Here is a 20,751-nt window from a genome sequence, read left to right as displayed (position 1 = left end):
CTGCTGTGGAAGTCCAGGCAGGTCAACAGGTACAGTAGGCGAGGAAGCAGGTCGAACCTCCGATAAGCAGGTGGACTGACAGAATCTGACCGAAGTGCCAGTCCAAAACTGGGCTGTGCTGACACAGCCAGGGAAGACCAAGGATAACCAGATTCACAGACGCTGGCAGCACATAGAAGAAGATCATCTGTGAATGCAGAACCCCTATTTACAACTTAAGGGGCATAGTAACAGAAAGCACAGGTTCAGGAAGCGGCAGTCCATTTACGGATGCCACAGACAGAGGCCTTACTAGATGGATGGTAGGAAGCCGGTACTATTGGACCAGAGCTTGCTGAATAAAGTTACCGGCTGACTGAGAATGCAGGCACAAACAGTGTGACTCCCTTGTGAGAGAGAGTCACCATAACTGAAAGTTTTGGAGAGGACTTCTCCTTGTCTAGGACCACCTCTACAACTGACCCTAGACATTGGGATTTCCCCGCTTATGTGGAAAATTACGCACAAAGTGGTCCTTGCCTCCACAATACAAACAGGTTCTCTGCTTTGCAGCGAAAATTTTTCCTGGACAGACAATCAAAGGCACTCTATCTGCATGGGCTCTTCAGATGGGGTGGACACTAGAGGAAGAACCGGCCTCTGGAAGGATGGAGCCAAACGAGGTGGTCTTCTGGTGCATGCGACTTCCTTAGAATGTTCCCTGAAACCGATATCTATCCTTGTGGCCAAGGTGATCAGGTCATTCAGAATAGACGGACGGTCGTGACCAGCTAATTCATCCATAATCAAGTCAGAAAGGCCCTCCCTGAACACCGCCAGTTGAGCCTCATTGTTCCATGCAGGTTCGGCAGCCAGGGTAGGAAACTGGATGGCATACTGACCGACAGACGAGGAACCCTGTCGTAGACGCAGCACAGCTGATGCAGCGGACGACGTGCGGCCGGGCTCTTCAAAGACCAGCCGGAAGGTAGCCAGGAAAGACTGCAGATTAGTGGTCTCTGAATCTCCATGTTCCCGAACAGGATTTGCCCAAGCAAGGGCCTCATCAGACAGCAGGGACACAATGAAGGCAACCTTGGACCGCTCAGTGGGAAACTTCTGCCCATGCAACTCAAAGTGGATCAGGCACTGGTTCAGGTATCCATGACAGGTTTGTGGATCTCCACCATAGCAGGATGGCAGATGGAGTTGCACACTAGCAGCACACAAATCCGGATTCACCGGTGTGGGTCTTGCAGGGGTAGCAGCGACTTGCAACCTTGCAGTAGCTGGAGAAGGAATGGCATCTAGACGAGCAGCAACATTTTGTATGAACTGCATCATGACATCCTGACGTTGGCTCTGATGCCTCACTTCATGTAACAATTCCTGAACGACAGGCTTGGGGTGACCAGCAGGGTCCATGGTCTCAGTGTACTGTCACGAACCAGTGAGTGTGAACCCATTGTGCCATGTGTCCTGCCTCCTCTAATGGCGTTGTCTAAGTGATCCCCTTGATCTTAACAATACCCCTGATGGGTGGGATAGACTTTCCCGAGGGGAACAACAGGTTGCTACCTCTTGAGGAGGATTGGCACACAAGGCAGCTGATCCAGGTGGATCAGGAGGTACCTGAGCGAGGTGCCAGAGGTACACGCGTTGTCAGCAGGCTGAGTTGTAACCAGGAGCAACACTGCAGGACCGAAGTATGAGGCAGTGGCGAAGTCAAACAGGCAACAGGTACAGGTCAGGCAATCCGGAACAGCAACAGGAGAGTCAAGGCAAGCAGGCAGGGATCAAACAGGTAGCAGAGTCCAGGAATACAAGCACGAGTCAGGAACACAAGCCAATATCAGGAACCTTAGCAGGACACAAGGATCTTGACACTGAGGCATCTGGGAAGGGGGCTGAGCCACTTATATATGGGCAGGAGGTTAGGATTGGTCAGCGAGGTAACATGATCCAACCCATAAAGCACAGGAATTGACGCATGCTGGCCCTTAAGGAAATGCTACAGGAAACAAGCAGCAAGCATGAAGTGGCCAGGGCTGAAAGGAAACACTGGCAGCAGATCACCGCTGAACACGGCGCCCAGGACAGCGGCACACAGCAGCCACTGTTACACAGTCACCGGTCAAAACTTTTACATTAATGAACATTGTTTAGGGAGGCTTGCGCTGTTGGTCCACTCATAAAACCTTTGGCAAGGGTAGTGTTAAGCAAATCAAAGTATCCGAAGTGGTCTTTAATCTGAATTTCAGCACAAATTCTATTTGCCGCTAAACCAAATTTTCTCATGCTTCATGGTAACGAATCAATATTGCCTGAAATGGTGGTAAAAAAAAGCATACTCACCTCATCCATTTGAGCCATGGCCATCTTGATTGAAGAGATTGCAAAATATCATGCTTGGTGATGTATGACATGAGATTTTGCAGGGGATTTTCAATCAAAATGGCTGCAGCAGCCTCTTCGTGCTCAAATGGATAAGGTGAGTATTATTTATTTATTTTCAATTATTGTAATTACACATGTTTTGTTAAACACATGTTTAATTCCTTTGTGTGTATTGGAACAACACAAAAAAAAATATAGGAAAAAAAAGGCAAATTGGACAAATTTCACACAAAACAAAAAAAATTGCCCGGACAAAATTGTTGGCACCTTTTCAAAATTGTGGGTAGACAACTTTGTTTCAAGCATGTGATGCTCGTTCAAACTCACCTGTGGCAAGTAACAGGTGTGGGCAATATAAATATAACACCTGAAACCAGATAAAAAGGGGAGAAGTTGACTCAATCTTTGCATTGTTTGTCTGCGTGTGCCACACTAAGCATGGAGAACAGAAAGAGGAGAAGATAACCAAAATTGTGGAAAAATATCAACAATCTCAAGGTTACAAGTCCATCTCCAAAGATCTTGATGATCCTTTGTCCCCGGTGCGCAACATAATCAAGATGATTACAACCCATGGCACTGTAGCTAATCTCACTGGACATAGACGGAAGAGAAAAATTGATGAAAGGTTGCAGGATAATTTGGATTGTGGATAAGCAGCCTCAATCAAGTTCCAAACAAATTGAAGCTGTCCTGCAGGCTCAGGGTGCATCAATCTAAGCGTGAACTATTCACATTTGAATAAAATGAAACAATATGGTAGGAGACCCAGGAGGACCCCACTGCTGACAAAGAGACATAAAAAAAAATAGACTGCAGTTTGCCAAAATGTACTCGAGTAAGCCAAAATCCTTCAGGGAAAACATCTTGTGGACAGATGAGACCAAGATAGAGCTTCTTGGTAAAGCACATAATTTTACTGTTTACTGAAAATGGAATGATGCCTACAAAGAAAAGAACACAGTACCTACAGTCAAATATGGTGGAGGTTCAAAGATTTTTTGGAGTTGTTTTGCTGCCTCTGGCACTAGGTGCCTTGACTGTGGGCAACGCATCATGAAATCTGAAGATTCCGAAAATAATTTGGGTTGCAATGTAGGGCCTTGTGTCAGAAAGCTGGGTTTTGGTCCAAGGTCATGGGACTTCCAGCAGGACAATGACCCCAAACATACTTCAAGAAGCTGGGATCAAAGCGCTGGAGAGTTCTGAACTAGCCTGCAATGAGTCTGCATCTAAATCCCATTGAACACCTGTGGAGAGGTCTTAAAATTGTTGTTGGGAGAAGGCACCCTTCAAATATGAGAGACCTGGAGCAGTTTCTAAAAGAACAGTGGCCAAATTCCAGTGAGGTGTAAGAAGCTTGTTGATGGTTATAGGAAGTAATTGATTTCAGATGTTTCTTCCAAAGGGTGTGCAACCAAATATTAAGTTGAGGGGTGCCATTAAATTTGTCTGGCCCATTTTTGAAGTTTTGTGTGAAATTATATCATTTTTGGCTTTTATTCTCATTTTTGTATTGTTCCAAAATCTACATGGGCTACTGATCAGTTTGCCTGCCAGTATCCTGTGTTTACTACCACTCCTTTGCCTCGAGTGTTTTCACCAGTGTCTCTGACCTTAGTAGGTCTGCTGCCAAGTACACAGGGGCCATCCCAGGAGGTGGCTGTCCACATCCACGGCGAAGTCTACATCCCTGTATAGTGGTTAAGTACCAGGGAGGTACCAGAATAACGCCCTTAGAGTTTTGCTCATCATCAGTTTTTGCAGTAATATGCATTCACAAACACAGGTATACTAATGCAGTTCTTGCCTTAAAATGCTTTTGCTGTAACTAAATGTTTAAACTAAAGTAATGCAACACATTTACTAAAATGAGTATACTAATGCAGTTTTTGCAGTAGAACACATTCACTAACCCAGGTACAATAATGGTGTTATTGCGGTAAATTATGTTTTCAACCTTGCTATAACTGAAAGGTATGTTGCAGTAATACAATGTGTTCACTATCACGGGTATACTAATGGTGTTATTGCAGTAAAATGCCTTTGCTGTAACTAAACAGTATCTTGCAGTAGTACAATGCATTCAATAACACGGGTTTACTAATGGCTTTATTTCAGTAAAATGTGTTTGCTGTACCTGAATGGTATCTTGCAGTAATACAATGTATTCAATAATGGGTATAATAATGGTGTTATTGCAATAAAGTGCCTTTGAAACTTCGCTGTAACTGAACGGTGACAGATCCCTGACCTCCAAAGGGAGTAAACTGCATATAATTAATCATGTAATGATGACAATCACAAAAAATTATAATAAAACAGTGATGGGGTCCTTAGAGTAGTAGGCCTCGACTAATGGATAAACATACAGGCACCACTGGTTAGTTGTCAAACCAAACACATTTATTTAACATTTAATGTATAAAACATAATAAGTACAAGTAATATGGTGATTGGGTGGGTACTTACAGTAAATGTACAGGAATTTTGAGTACCCTACTCCAAAATACCAAAAGATTGTATCTCAGTAATAGAAGATGTTCACTAACATGGGTATACTAATTGAGTGCGATCAAATATATTTCCTGTAACTGAATGGTATCTTGCAGTAATACAATGCATTTAATAACACAGGTAGACTGATGCACTTAAATGTGCTGAAAATGCTCAATTACAAATGGTAAATTGAGGTAGCTAATTCCATCTGTAAAACAAAAATAAAAGCATACAGCACTCTTCAGTAAAGCAAAAAAAAGATGCACACCCCTGCAGGAGCTGTGCCCAAATGGCTCCTTAGTGGAACAAAATAAAGAAATGGAGGAAGCACCAATAAAATTTTCTTTTAATGCATATTGTGGCAGTCCAAGCACATGCTTTTTAATCCCTTCTGTTAGCTATAGACAGTGATGGCCAGTTCGCATTGTTCGCCCGCGAACATATGCGGGCTACCATCTTTTTTCACAAGTCCGGCGAGGCACAGGTAAGCCCTTACCTGTGCCTGTGCGCGAGCCGGTCTGAAAACAAGTGCAGTCAGCGGGAGCAGGCAGTTCTGAGAACTGCCACCGGGGGCCTTCATCGGGCTGTTCTCGGAACTGCCTGCTCCCGGTGACTGCATTTGTTTTCAGACCGGCTCACGGCACAGGCACAGGTAAGGGCGGACAATGTGAACTGGCCATCGCTGGCTATAGATTTACGGTGTGTCAGTATTACAAGTCAATGTTAAAGTCAGGTCTAATTTATCACTGTGGACTGAACAGTGCAGTGCCCCAAGGTTCAAGTAGTGGCCCTATGAGAGAGTGGGGCACTGCACTGTGCCGCAAGTGCCCCAAGATTCAAGTAGTGCCCCCATGAGAGAGTGGGGAGGGTGGCAGCAGCAGTGGCAGTGATAATAGTAGCCACATAACAGAGCGGGCATGGAGGCCAACAGCAGTGGCAGTAACAGTGTCAATTGTGGACCCATAACAGAGTGGAATTGGGGGGTAGCAGCATTGACAGTCACAATCGTGACCCCATGACAGAGTGGGGAGGAGGGGTAGCAATAGTGGCAGTAAGGCTGTGTTCACATCACTGTTTATTTTTCCGTTCTTCTGATCCGCTCTTTTGATCCATATCAATGTATAAATATTTCCTAAAATACTAATGCACAGTAATTCTACGTATAAAGTAACAGATTAACTAGGAATGTGGCAGCAGTTCAACAAGATGCATACAGCGATATATTAGACTGCCCTTTAATACAGAAGCACAGTAATTCTATGCATAAAGTAACAGATTAACTGGGAATGTGGAGCAGGTCAACAAGATGCATATGGCAATTACACTCAACCTACACTGTCCCTGCCGTCTCCCTATGCTCTCCCTACAGTCTCTAAAAACTTTCCCTACTGTTCTGCTTTGCGTTATTGAACTGTTGTATAACACTAGTCAGACAGCTTAACAATAATTCAGAAGTCAAGAAACATGAGACATCAGATCTGTATGGATTCTTTTTTCTGAATAACTTTGCAAAACTACAACATAGCATAAACAAAACATATGTGTCAGAACATTAAACATTATACAGCAGCCTCACTCCATCAGTGAGAGTATTCACAGACAATTCCATCATTAGTCCAGGAATAGATCAAGAGCTTCTCTGCATGCAGCCTGCTAGATCCAGGAGAAGTCATGAAATGGAGGAAATACAGTTCCAGGTTAAAGGTTACTGCCTCTCACTCTGAGAAAAATAACACTTCCTGTAAAGTTCTGGCAAAATAATAACTAACTCTGACCACTAGATGGCAGAAACGTCAAACTAACATTGCAGTATAATCTGTAACCGCACATTGCACACATTTACTATGAACAATATGGGTAGAACACTCCCTGTCTGGCATAATTTATTATGTCACTACCTAAATAACTACTGCTATGCAGAAAAAACATAAACAGGAAAATGGAATCCTAGCTAGTCTGAGATCAAAACTATAAAATCAGTTATAGATCAGAAATAAATTTGGGCGGTTTCATTTTTTACAATCTTGACCTCCACCTTTCTAACCTTGCCATCCCTGCTTGGTAGAGCATTGACAATAATTCCTACGGGCCACTCGTTCCTGCCCTCTTGGTTGTCCTTCAACAGAACAACATCACCCACTTTTACATTTGGGCGATCCTCAGTCCATTTCCTACGGCGTTGCAGATTTGACAGATACTCTCTCTTTCATCTTTTCCAAAAGGTGTCTGCCAAGCATTGTACTTGCTTCCATTGTTTCGCATGAACTTGTATTGTACTTATGGTTCCAGATGGAGCAGACAAAGAGTTCACTTTTTGAGTCAACAACATTGCTGGGGTAAGGACCATAGGTGCATCTGGGTCTGAGGACACAGGAACTATAGGCCTGGCATTCATAATAGCTGTAACATCTAAGATAAAGGTGCTTAAAGTCTCATGGGTCAAGTGAGCAGGTTTGGTTTGTAGCAACATAGCGTCCAAGATTCGCCTGGCAATACCTATAAGTCTCTCCCAGACACCACCCATGTGTGAGGAGTGTGGAGGATTAAAGACCCATGTACATCCTCTGTCTTGGAGAAAGTCTTGCAATTGTGATTCGCTGTCACAAATGTTAAGATCTTTGCAGGCTCCCACAAAGTTTGTTCCTCTGTCAGAACGGAGCAGTTTTGCTGGGCCACGAATTGAGAAGAATCTCCTCAAGGCATTAATAAAGCTTGATGTTGACATGGCTTCAAGTAGCTCTATGTGTACAGCTCAGGTGGACAAACAAGTGAAAAGGACTGCCCATCGTTTGCTGTCCACGCTGCCTTCTCTAGTGCGACGGGTTAAAACAGACCACGGACCAAATACATCTAAGCCCACATTTGTGAAAGGTGGTTTAGCAATTACTCTGTCCTCTGGTAGCTCTGCCATCTTTTGACTTTGTAATCTTCCTCGCAGCTTGCGACAGATGACACATTTGTGTATAACAGCTGATACCAAGCGTTTGCCACCAAGAATCCAGAAACCTGCGGATCTAATTGCACCCTCTGTGATGTGTTGCCCTTGGTGAACTACTTGTTCATGATAGTACCTAACAAGCAGTGTCGCAATGTGGTGACCATAAGGTATAATGACAGGCTGTTTCTCTTTGTTTTTTGATGCAGTCAATTTCTTTCTGGAAATGTTTGTTTTGAACTGAAGAAATTATAACAGACTTTGCCTCAGCAAGTTCTTCTTGATTGACCTGTTCATGGAAACTTTCCCACCTTCTGACCTGATTGCTGCTGGTTTCCCTCCGGAAGATTTTAGCGTCTGGCTAGGGTATTAACTAATATCTTCCAGCAAGAAAATCTATCAAAGCAATGTGAGTGAAGTGTGACTTTAAAAGTTTCAGTACCAAAGTTTCTGATTTCTGATCTGATTTCAGGGTCAGTTTCGGGCTCTATGAGTGGATAAACATTAGCAGTGTCTATCTGCTCACAGTGTGGTTGGTACAGAAAGGATGGGCCTGAGAACCATATAGAGTTCTAAAGGCATGCTGCTTGAGTAGGCCTAGTGGCATAGTCTGCAGGGTTTTGCTTTGTAGATACATAGAACCACTGATCTGGGTGTGTAGATTGCCTGATTCTATTCACTCTGTTGGAGACATACAGATAGAACCTCCTAGTGGTGTTGCAAATGTACTCTAGGACAGTCTTGCTATCAGTGAAGAATTTCACAGCAGCAAAGTCAGTGTCTAGTTCATCTGTGATTAGCTCAGACATTTCGACTGCAAGTACAGCAGCACACAACTCTAATTGAGGAATCGTGTGGCTGGTTTAGGGCTTAAGTTGGACTTTCCCATGACGAATCCAACATGACACACATTTTCTGCATCAATTACTTTCAATTAAGCTACTGCACCTATAGCTGTGGTGGATGCGTCTGAGAAGATCCACAGTTCTTTCCTGCAAGCTGATTATAGAGAAGCGGGCACATAGCATCTGTCTATCTTCAGGTGCTCTAACGCTTGCAAGGATTCTGTCCATTGAACCCGCTCACTTAGTCTCTCCTGTGGAAGCATTGCATCCCATTCACTTTTCCCAGATGACAGTTCACGAACTAAGACCTTACGTCTTATTGTCACAGGTGATACAAATAGGGATGAGCGAACCCGAACTGTATAGTTCGGGTTTGTACCGAATTTTGGGGTGTCCGTGACACGGACCCGAACCCGAACATTTTCGTAAAAGTCCGGGTTCGGTGTTCGGCGCTTTCTTGGCGCTTTTTGAAAGGCTGCAAAGCAGCCAATCAACAAGCGTCATACTACTTGCCCCAAGAGGCCATCACAGCCTTGCCTACTATTGGCATGGCTGTGATTGGCCAGTGCAGCATGTGACCCAGCCTCTATATAAGCTTGGGTCACGTTGCGCTGCACGTCACTCTGCTGATTCAAGCTTAGGGAGAGGTTGCAGCTGCGACGTTAGGGCGAGATTAGGCAGATTAACTCCTCCAAAAGACTTCATTCTGTGATCGATCTGCAGCTGTGGATCATTGAAGTGCTAATATTGACTTGCTCACTTTTTTGAGGCTGCCCAGAGCGTTTTTAGATCACTTTTTTTCTGGGGTGATCGGCGGCCACTTTGTGACTTGTGGTGCGCCAGCACAAGCTATCACCAAGTGTATTTAACCATCAATAGTGTGGTTATTTTGTGCTATATCCTACATCAGCTGCAGGGTGAGCCTGTGTCACCGAAGTGCATTTAACCATCAACAGTCTGGTTATTTTTTGGCCATATACTACATCAGCTGCAGGCTGAGCCTGTGTCACCGAAGTGCATTTAACCATCAACAGTCTGGTTATTTTTTGGCCATATACTACATCTGGTGCAGGCTGAGCCTGTGTCACCCAAGTGCATTTAACCATCAACAGTGTGGTTATTTTTTGGCCATATACTACATCAGGGGCAAGTTGTATTACATCAGGGGCAAGTTGAGCCTGTCACCCAGCGCCTAAAAAATAGACCTGACATTTCTATTCAACCAAATCTGTACTGTTTTAGCTGGTTAAGTTATTTGTAGTGACCGTAAAAGCAGACTTTTTGTTCTGGGTTGAAAAACTATTCCCAAATTTGCCATTCTCAAAATAACTAGTTTCTGGTATATGAGGCCTACTTGAAATCTATCCCAAAAAGGATATCTTACATTGAAGGTGCTGATAGTGTCATTCAGAAAAACCTAAGACACACGCTACCGTGCAGATAGAAGTCTAATTCTGTGATTAAACCTATACCTGTCACGGCTGTGTGTGAGCAACAAGAGCATGCACAGAAAATAGAGCTACTGACCGGACCCAAACTAGGGAGGATAAAGGGTGACCCCTGTCCGACCCTCAAAAGCTCTCCCTATGCTGCTAAGCCCATGCCCGGATCCAAATGGTGGAAGGAGGCATGCCCGCGTACCTAAGACTGATGGCCACTGTAACCCCTACAATAGTGGAAGAGGCACGGCCACCGGTGCCCTGCTCAGTATATGGAGGGAACCGTGGTCGCCTTGGATCCAGTCAGAAAACACACAGCAATGTCTGCACACTTAGCTGAAGGGCTGCAGCCGCAGTGAAGACTGATCCAAAGACAGGCTGGCAATATCCGGAGTACTTGCTGCAGCAGAACACAGGTCCAGTGAAAGGATAGCATACAAGGGAAGATACTCAAGCAAGAGCTACAACCCAAATGAGAAATATAATCCACACCTACAATAGGAGGAGGGGGAATATAAAGGCAGGGAAATCAAATGGAGGAGAAACAGCTGGGAGGAAGGAAACAGAAAACTCCTCCCAGCTCTAGTAGTGACATCATCACAGGGGTGGAGAAACAGAGCTGTGAGAACGTCCCAAAGCTCTCGTAGTGACAGTACCCCCCCCTCTACGGGTGGACTCCGGACACCTAGGACCCACCTTCTCAGGATGAGCCCTATGAAATGCCCTGATGACGCGAGTGGCTTTAATGTCCGACACCGGAACCCACATCCTCTCCTCAGGACCATAACTCTTCCAATGAACGAGGTACTGGAGAGAACTGCGGACAATGCGAGAGTCCACAATTCTGGAAACCTCAAACTCCAGATTGCCATCAACCAAAATCGGAGGAGGAGGCAAAGAGGAGGGTACCGTGGGCTGGACATATGGTTTTAAGAGAGATCTGTGAAATACATTATGTATCTTCCAAACCCGTGGAAGATCAAGACGGAAGGCAACAGGATTGATGACTGACAAGATTTTATAAGGCCCAATAAACTTGGGACCCAATTTCCAGGAGGGAACCTTCAGTTTAATATTTCTTGTAGACAACCACACCAGATCACCCACACTCAGGTCCGGACCAGGCACACGTCTCTTATCAGCCACACGCTTATACTTCTCACTCATCTTTCTAAGATTACTCTGAATCTTTTGCCAAATGGTAGACAAAGACGAGGAAAATCTCTCCTCCTCAGGCAAACCAGAAAGAGCCCCTTCCGAGAATGTCCCAAACTGCGGATGGAACCCATATGCACCAAAGAATGGCGACTTATCAGAAGATTCCTGACGGCGGTTGTTCAGAGCAAACTCAGCAAGAGGGAGAAATGAACACCAATCCTCCTGGTTCTCTGCCACGAAACAGCGCAAATATGTCTCCAGATTCTGATTGAGGCGCTCAGTCTGACCATTCGACTGCGGGTGAAAAGCAGAAGAGAAGGACAGCCGAACCCCCAGGCGAGAACAGAAAGCCTTCCAGAACCTGGACACAAACTGCGTGCCTCTACCGGAAACAATATCAAAGGGAATGCCATGCAATTTAACAATATGGTCGACAAAAGCTTGCGCCAACGTTTTAGCATTGGGTAAACCAGGGAAAGGTACGAAATGAGCCATCTTGCTAAAACGGTCCACCACCACCAGGATCACCGACTTCCCTGAGGAACGAGGAAGATCCGTGATAAAGTCCATGGACAGGTGTGTCCAAGGACGGGAAGGTATGGGTAACGGGAGAAGGGAACCTGAAGGCCGTGAACGAGGGACCTTAGCGCGAGCGCACGTCTCACAAGCAGCCACAAAACCCTCCACCAACTTACGAAGAGCCGGCCACCAAAATCTCTGAGCAATTAGATCTACCGTGGCTCTACTCCCGGGGTGACCAGCAAGAACAGTATCATGATGCTCCTTGAAGAGTTTGTGACGTAGCTCAGGAGGCACAAACAACTTCCCAGAAGGACAACGGGCAGGTGCCTCAGTCTGGGCAGCCTGGACCTCGGCCTCCAAATCCGAATATAGAGCAGAAACAACTACCCCCTCCGCCAAAATGGGACCCGGGTCCTCAGAGTTTCCTCCTCCCGGAAAACAGCGAGAGAGAGCATCAGCCTTCACATTTTTGATCCCAGGGCGGAATGTGACGACAAAATTGAATCTGGAGAAGAACAGAGACCATCTGGCCTGTCTCGGATTCATACGCCTGGCCGACTCCAAGTATGCCAGATTCTTATGGTCGGTAAAAACGGTGATAGGGTGCCTGGCCCCCTCCAACCAATGGCGCCATTCCTCGAAAGCCAACTTGATGGCCAACAACTCCCTATCTCCCACATCATAGTTTTTCTCTGCCGGGGAGAGTTTTTTAGAGAAAAAGGCACAGGGTCGCCATTTGGCAGGAGAAGGGCCCTGGGACAAAACCGCACCCACACCCACCTCGGAAGCATCCACCTCAACAATAAAAGGTAAGGAAACATCGGGATGCACCAAGACGGGAGCAGATGCAAAACTTTCTTTAATCTTAGAAAAAGCTGCAAGCGCCTCCTCCGACCAAGAGGAAAAATCCGCCCCCTTTTTTGTCATGTCAGTGAGGGGTTTGACCACAGAGGAATAATTCAAAATGAACTTTCTGTAATAGTTCGCAAAACCCAAAAAGCGCATCAATGCCTTCTGATTCTCAGGAAGCTCCCACTCAAGTACAGCACGGACCTTCTCCGGATCCATGCGAAAACCAGAAGCAGAGAGGAGAAAACCCAGAAATTGAATCTCCGATACCATAAAAACACATTTCTCCAGCTTGGCGTACAATTTATTTTCCCGCAGAATCTGCAGAACCTGAAAAAGATGATCCTGATGGGTCTGAACATCAGGGGAAAAAATCAAAATATCATCAAGATACACCAATACAAATTTCCCCATTAAATGGTAGAAAATACTGTTAATAAAATGCTGAAAGACGGCCGGAGCATTCATCAGGCCGAAAGGCATAACGAGATTCTCGAAATGCCCGTTAGGGGTATTAAAGGCCGTTTTCCATTCATCCCCCTCTCTGACCCTGACCAGGTTGTACGCGCCTCTCAAATCCAATTTGGAAAAAACCTTGGCCCCAACAATTTGGTTGAAGAGGTCCGGGATCAGAGGAAGGGGATAGGGATCGCGAATCGTGATACGGTTCAGCTCCCTAAAATCTAGGCAAGGTCTCAGAGAGCCATCTTTTTTTTTAACAAAAAAAAACCCAGCGGCAACAGGTGTTTTTGAGGGACGAATATGCCCCTTATCGAGACTCTCGGAGATATAGGTTTGCATTGCGATTCTTTCCGGTTGTGAGAGATTGTAGAGGCCTGCTTTTGGCAGCTTGGCGCCGGGAATGAGGTTAATGGGACAGTCAAACTCCCGGTGAGGAGGTAGCTCCTGAACACCGCTCTCGGAAAACACGTCCGAGAAATCAGAGAGAAATGATGGCACAGTTTTAGTAGACACCTCTGCAAAAGTCGCTGTAAGACAATTCTCTCTACAACAGTCACTCCACTCATTTATTTGCCTTCCTTGCCAATCAATAGTGGGGTTATGTCTAGTGAGCCAGGGTAACCCCAAAACTAGAGGAGAAGGTAATCCGTTAAGGACAAAACAAGATATATCCTCCACATGAGTGTCACCTACAGCTAACCGAATATTGTGAACAATGCCCTTCAGAGATCTCTGTGAGAGTGGAGCAGAGTCAATAGCAAAAACAGGTATATCCTTTTCTAATGTGCAAACCTGAAAACCATGCATGGCTACAAATTGAGTGTCAATAAGATTGACGGCCGCTCCACTATCAACAAAAATCTCACAAGAAATGACTTTGCTCTCTAGCGCCACCCTGGCAGACAGGAGAAAACGGGAACTGCAGGTCAGAGGAAAAGCATCAATTGGTACATCAACTTTGCCCAAAGTAGCAGATGAAGCAGAGTTTGATGATTTACCTTTTGAGGTTTTTCTCTTATTATCGCTCTTAGTACAGTTCAAGAATCTCCTAGACGAACAAACATTTGCCAAATGACCTATGCCCCCACAACAAAAACACACCATACTCTGAGGACTAAATCCTCTTTTATCAGGGGCAAGTCGACCTAGCTGCATGGGCTCCTCCTCAGAGGGGAGCGAGACAGGATGAGGCCCCTGCACACTGAATGAGTCCGCACCACTGCCCCTAGACTGACAATGGCTGGACAGAGAGGTCTCGTTTCTTTCTCTTAGACGCCTGTCAAGGCGTACCGCCAGTGACATGGCAGACTCTAAGGACGTTGGTCTCTCATGGAAAGCAAACGCATCTTTCAATCTCTCTGAGAGACCATGACAGAACTGACTCCGGAGTGCAGCATCAAAAACGTAAGTTAGATTCGGCCAGAGCTACACGATCCGGGTCATCATATATCTGCCCCAGGGCCACAAAAAATCCTTCCACGGATCGAAGGGAGGGATCCCCTGATGGCAGCGAAAAAGCCCAAGTCTGAGCATTACCCCTGAGCAGGGAGATGACAATCCTCACCCTCTGCTCCTGATTACCAGAGGAATGTGGACACAAGCAAAAATGGAGTTTGCATGCCTCTCTGAAGCGAACAAAACTCTCACTGCCCCCGGAGAACGTTTCCGGAAGTGAGACCTTTGGCTCGCAACAGACTACATGGGCCGCAGCAGAGCCCAATGCTTGAAGCTGAGTCATAGATTGACGGAGATCCGCTACCTCCAAAGAAAGACCCTGCATGCGGTCAACCAGGCCAGAAAGCGGATCCATGTCAAAAAAGACGGTTTTGGTGGATTATAATGTCACGGCTGTGTGTGAGCAACAAGAGCATGCACAGAAAATAGAGCTACTGACCGGACCCAAACTAGGGAGGATAAAGGGTGACCCCTGTCCGACCCTCAAAAGCTCTCCCTATGCTGCTAAGCCCATGCCCGGATCCAAATGGTGGAAGGAGGCATGCCCGCGTACCTAAGACTGATGGCCACTGTAACCCCTACAATAGTGGAAGGGGCACGGCCACCGGTGCCCTGCTCAGTATATGGAGGGAACCGTGGTCGCCTCGGATCCAGTCAGAAAACACACAGCAATGTCTGCACACTTAGCTGAAGGGCTGCAGACGCAGTGAAGACGGATCCAAAGACAGGCTGGCAATATCCGGAGTACTTGCTGCAGCAGAACACAGGTCCAGTGAAAGGATAGCATACAAAGAAGATACTCAAGCAAGAGCTACAACCCAAATGAGAAATATAATCCACACCTACAATAGGAGGAGGGGGAATATAAAGGCAGGGAAATCAAATGGAGGAGAAACAGCTGGGAGGAAGGAAACAGAAAACTCCTCCAAGCTCTAGTAGTGACATCATCACAGGGGTGGAGAAACAGAGCTGTGAGAACGTCCCAAAGCTCTGGTAGTGACAATACCTGTCACATAGCGCAAAAAAAAAAACAGGCCTGACATTTCTATTCAACCAAATCTGTACTGTTTTAGCTGGTCAAGTTATTTGTAGTGACCGTAAAAGCAGACTTTTTGTTCTGGGTTGAAAAACTATTCCCAAATTTGCCATTCTCAAAATAACTAGTTTCTGGTAGATGAGGCCTACTTGAAATCTATCACAAAAAGGATATCTTACATTGAAGGTGCTGATAGTGTAATTCAGAAAAACCTAAGACACACGCTACCATGCAGATAGAAGTCTAATTCTGTGATTAAACCTATACCTGTCACACAGCGCAAAAAAAAAAAACAGGCCTGACATTTCTATTCAACCAAATCTGTAGTGTTTTAGCTGGTCAAGTTATTTGTAGTGACCGTAAAAGCAGACTTTTTGTTCTGGGTTGAAAAACTATTCCCAAATTTGCCATTCTCAAAATAACTAGTTTCTGGTATATGAGGCCTACTTGAAATCTATCACAAAAAGGATATCTTACATTGAAGGTGCTGATAGTGTCATTCAGAAAAACCTAAGACACACGCTACCATGCAGATAGAAGTCTAATTCTGTGATTAAACCTATACCTGTCACACAGCGCAAAAAAAAAAAACAGGCCTGACATTTCTATTCAACCAAATCTGTAGTGTTTTAGCTGGTCAAGTTATTTGTAGTGACCGTAAAAGCAGACTTTTTGTTCTGGGTTGATAAACTATTCCCAAATTTGCCATTCTCAAAATAACTAGTTTCTGGTATATGAGGCCTACTTGAAATCTATCCCAAAAAGGATATCTTACATTGAAGGTGCTGATAGTGTCATTCAGAAAAACCTAAGACACATGCTACCGTGCAGATAGAAGTCTAATTCTGTGATTAAACCTATACCTGTCACATAGCGCAAAAAAAAAACAGGCCTGACATTTCTATTCAACCAAATCTGTAGTGTTTTAGCTGGTCAAGTTATTTGTAGTGACCGTAAAAGCAGACTTTTTGTTCTGAGTTGAAAAACTATTCCCAAATTTGCCATTCTCAAAATAACTAGTTTCTGGTATATGAGGCCTACTTGAAATCTATCCCAAAAAGGATATCTTACATTGAAGGTGCTGATAGTGTCATTCAGAAAAACCTAAGACACACGCTACCGTGCAGATAGAAGTCTTATTCTGTGATTAAACCTATACCTGTCACATAGCGCAAAAAAAAAAACAGGCCTGACATTTCTATTCAACCAAATCTGTAGTGTTTTAGCTGGTCAAGTTATTTGTAGTGACCGTAAAAGCACATTTTTTGTTCTGGGTTGTAAAACTATTCCCAAATTTGCCATTCTCAAAATTGTGGTGAACGGGAACAATGAGGAAAACATCTAATAAGGGACGCGGATGTGGACATGGTCGTGGTGGTGTTAGTGGACCCTCTGGTGCTGGGAGAGGACGTGGCCGTTCTGCCACAGCCACACGTCCTAGTGAACCAACTACCTCAGGTCCCAGTAGCCAGCAGAATTTACAGCGATATTTCGTGGGGCCCAATGCCGTTCTAAGGACGGTAAGGCCTGAGCAGGTACAGGCATTAGTCAATTGGGTGGCCGACAGTGGATCCAGCACATTCACATTATCTCCCACCCAGTCTTCTGCAGAAAGCGCACAGATGGCGCATGAAAACCAAGCCCATCGGTCTGTCACATCACCCCCATGCATATCAGGGAAACTGTCTGAGCCTCAAGTTATGCAGCAGTCTCTTATGCTGTTTGAAGACTCTGCTGCCAGGGTTTCCCAAGGGCATCCACCTAGCCTTCCCCAGGGGTGGAAGAGATAGAATGCACTAACGCACAACCACTTATTTTTCCTGATGATGAGGATATGGGAATACCACCTCAGCACGTCTCTGATGATGACGAAACACAGGTGCCAACTGCTGCGTCTTTCTGCAGTGTGCAGACTGAACAGGAGGTCAGGGATCAAGACTGGGTGGAAGACGATGCAGGGGACGATGAGGTCCTAGACCCCACATGGAATGAAGGTCGTGCCACTGACTTTCACAGTTCGGAGGAAGAGGCAGTGGTGAGACCGAGCCAACAGCGTAGCAAAAGAGGGAGCAGTGGGCAAAATCAGAACACCCGCCACCAAGAGACTCCGCCTGCTACTGACCGCCGCCATCTGGGACCGAGCACCCCAAAGGCAGCTTCAAGGAGTTCCCTGGCATGGCACTTCTTCAAACAATGTGCTGATGACAAGACCTGAGTGGTTTGCACGCTGTGCCATCAGAGCCTGAAGCGAGGCATTAACGTTCTGAACCTTAGCACAACCTGCATGACCAGGCACCTGCATGAAAAGCATGAACTGCAGTGGAGTAAACACCTTAAAAACAAGGAAGTCACTCAGGCTCCCCCTGCTACCTCTTCTGCTGCTGCCGCCTCGGCCTCTTCTGCTGCTGCCGCCGCCTCGGCCTCTTCTGCTGCTGCTGCCGCCGCCTCGGCCTCATCCTCTGCCTCTGGAGGAATGTTGGCACCTGCCGCCCAGAAAACATGGGATGTACCACCAACACCACCACCTGCGTCACCAAGCATCTCAACCATGTCACACGGCAGCGTTCAGCTCTCCATCTCACAAACATTTGAGAGAAAGCGTAAATTCCCACCTAGCCACCCTCGATCCCTGGCCCTGAATGCCAGCATTTCTAAACTACTGGCCTATGAAATGCTGTCATTTAGGCTGGTGGACACACACAGCTTCAAACAGCTCATGTCACTTGCTGTCCCACAGTATGTTGTTCCCAGCCGCCACTACTTCTCCAAGAGAGCCGTGCCTTCCCTGCACAAACAAGTGTCCGATAAAATCAAGTGTGCACTGCGCAACGCCATCTGTGGCAAGGTCCACCTAACCACAGATACGTGGACCAGTAAGCACGGCCAGGGACGCTATATCTCCCTAACTGCACACTGGGTAAATGTAGTGGTGGCTGGGCCCCAGGCGGAGAGCTGTTTGGCGCACGTCCTTCCACCTCCAAGGATCGCAGGGCAACATTCTTTGCCTCCTGTCTCCTCCTCCTCCTACTTAGCTTCCTCCTCCTCTTCTTCCACCTGCTCATCCAGTCAGCCACACACCTTCACCACCAACTTCAGCACAGCCCGGGGTAAACGTCAGCAGGCCATTCTGAAACTCATATGTTTGGGGGACAGGCCCCACACCGCACAGGAGTTGGCGGGGTATAGAACAACAGACCGACGAGTGGTTGCTGCCGGTGAGCCTCAAGCCCGGCCTGGTGGTGTGCGATAATGGGCGAAATCTCGTTGCAGCTCTGGGACTAGCCGGTTTGACGCACATCCCTTGCCTGGCGCATGTGCTGAATTTGGTGGTGCAGAAGTTCATTCGCAACTACCCCGACATGTCAGAGCTGCTGCATAAAGTGCGGGCCGTCTGTTCGCGCTTCCGGCGTTCACACCCTGCCGCTGCTCGCCTGTCTGCGCTACAGCGTAACTTCGGCCTTCCCGCTCACCACCTCATATGCGACGTTCCCACCAGGTGGAACTCCACCTTGCATATGCTGGACAGACTGTGCGAGCAGCAGCAGGCCATAGTGGAGTTTCAGCTGCAGCACGCACGGGTCAGTCGCACTGCGGATCAGACACACTTCACCACCAATGACTGGGCCTCCATGCGAGACCTGTGTGCCCTGTTGCGTTGTTTCGAGTACTCCACCAACATGGCCAGTGGCGATGACGCCGTTATCAGTGTTACAATACCACTTCTATGTCTCCTTGAGAAAACGCTTAGGGTGATGATGGAAGAGGAGGTGGCCCAGGAGGAAGAGGAGGAAGAGGGGTCATTTTTAGCACTTTCAGGCCAGTCTCTTCGAAGTGACTCAGAGGGAGGTTTTTTGCAACAGCAGAGGCCAGGTACAAATGTGGCCAGACAGGGCCCACTACTGGAGGACGAAGAGGACGAGGATGAGGAGAAGGTGGAGGAGGATGAGGATGAAGCATGTTCACAGCGGGGTGGCACCCAAAGCAGCTCGGGCCCATCACTGGTGCGTGGCTGGGGGGAAACTCAGGACGATGACGATACGCCTCCCACAGAGGACAGCTTGTCCTTACCTCTGGGCAGCCTGGCACACATGAGCGACTACATGCTGCAGTGCCTGCGCAACGACAGCAGAGTTGCCCACATTTTAACGTGTGCGGACTACTGGGTTGCCACCCTGCTGGATCCCCGGTACAAAGACAATGTGCCCACCTTACTTCCTACACTGGAGCGTGATAGGAAGATGCGCGAGTACAAGCGCACGTTGGTAGACGCGCTACTGAGAGCATTCCTAAATGTCACAGGGGAACCAGTGGAAGCCCAAGGCGAAGGCAGAGGAGGAGCAAGAGGTCGCAAACGCAGCTGTGTTACGGCCAGCTCCTCTGAGGGCAGGGTTAGCATGGCAGAGATGTGGAAAAGTTTTGTCAACACGCCACAGCTAACTGCACCACCACCTGATACGGAACGTGTTAGCAGGAGGCAACATTTCACTAACATGGTGGAACAGTACCTGTGCACACCCCTCCACGTACTGACTGATGGTTCGGCCCCATTTAACTTCTGGGTCTCCAAATTGTCCACGTGGCCAGAGCTAGCCTTTTATGCCTTGGAGGTGCTGGCCTGCCCGGCGGCCAGCGTTTTGTCTGAACGTGTATTCAGCACGGCAGGGGGCGTCATTACAGACAAACGCAGCCGCCTGTCTACAGCCAATGTGGACAAGCGGACGTTCATAAAAATGAACCAGGCATGGATCCCACAGGACCTGTCCATCCCTTGTGCAGATTAGATATTAACTACCTCCCCTTAACAATATTTTATTCTACTCCAGGGCACTTCCTCATTCAATACTATTTTTAATTTCATTTTACCATTATATTGCGGGGCAACCCAAAGTTGAATGAACCTCTCCTCTGTCTGGGTGCCGGGGCCTAAATGTGTGACAGTGGCCTGTTCCAGTGGTGGGTGACGTGAAGCCTGATTCTCTGCTATGACATGAAGACTTATTCTGTGCTGACATGAAGCCAGATTCTCTGTTACGCGACCTCTCTCCTCTGCCTGGGTGCCTGGGCCTAAATATGTGACAGTGGCCTGTTCCAGTGGTGGGTGACGTGAAGCCTGATTCTCTGCTATGACATGAAGACTGATTCTGCGCTGACATAAGGCCAGATTCTCTGTTACGG

Source organism: Bufo bufo, chromosome 1 (assembly GCF_905171765.1).
Source record: "Bufo bufo chromosome 1, aBufBuf1.1, whole genome shotgun sequence".
Lineage (NCBI taxonomy): Eukaryota > Metazoa > Chordata > Amphibia > Anura > Bufonidae > Bufo > Bufo bufo.
This window is presented reverse-complemented; position numbering follows the sequence as displayed.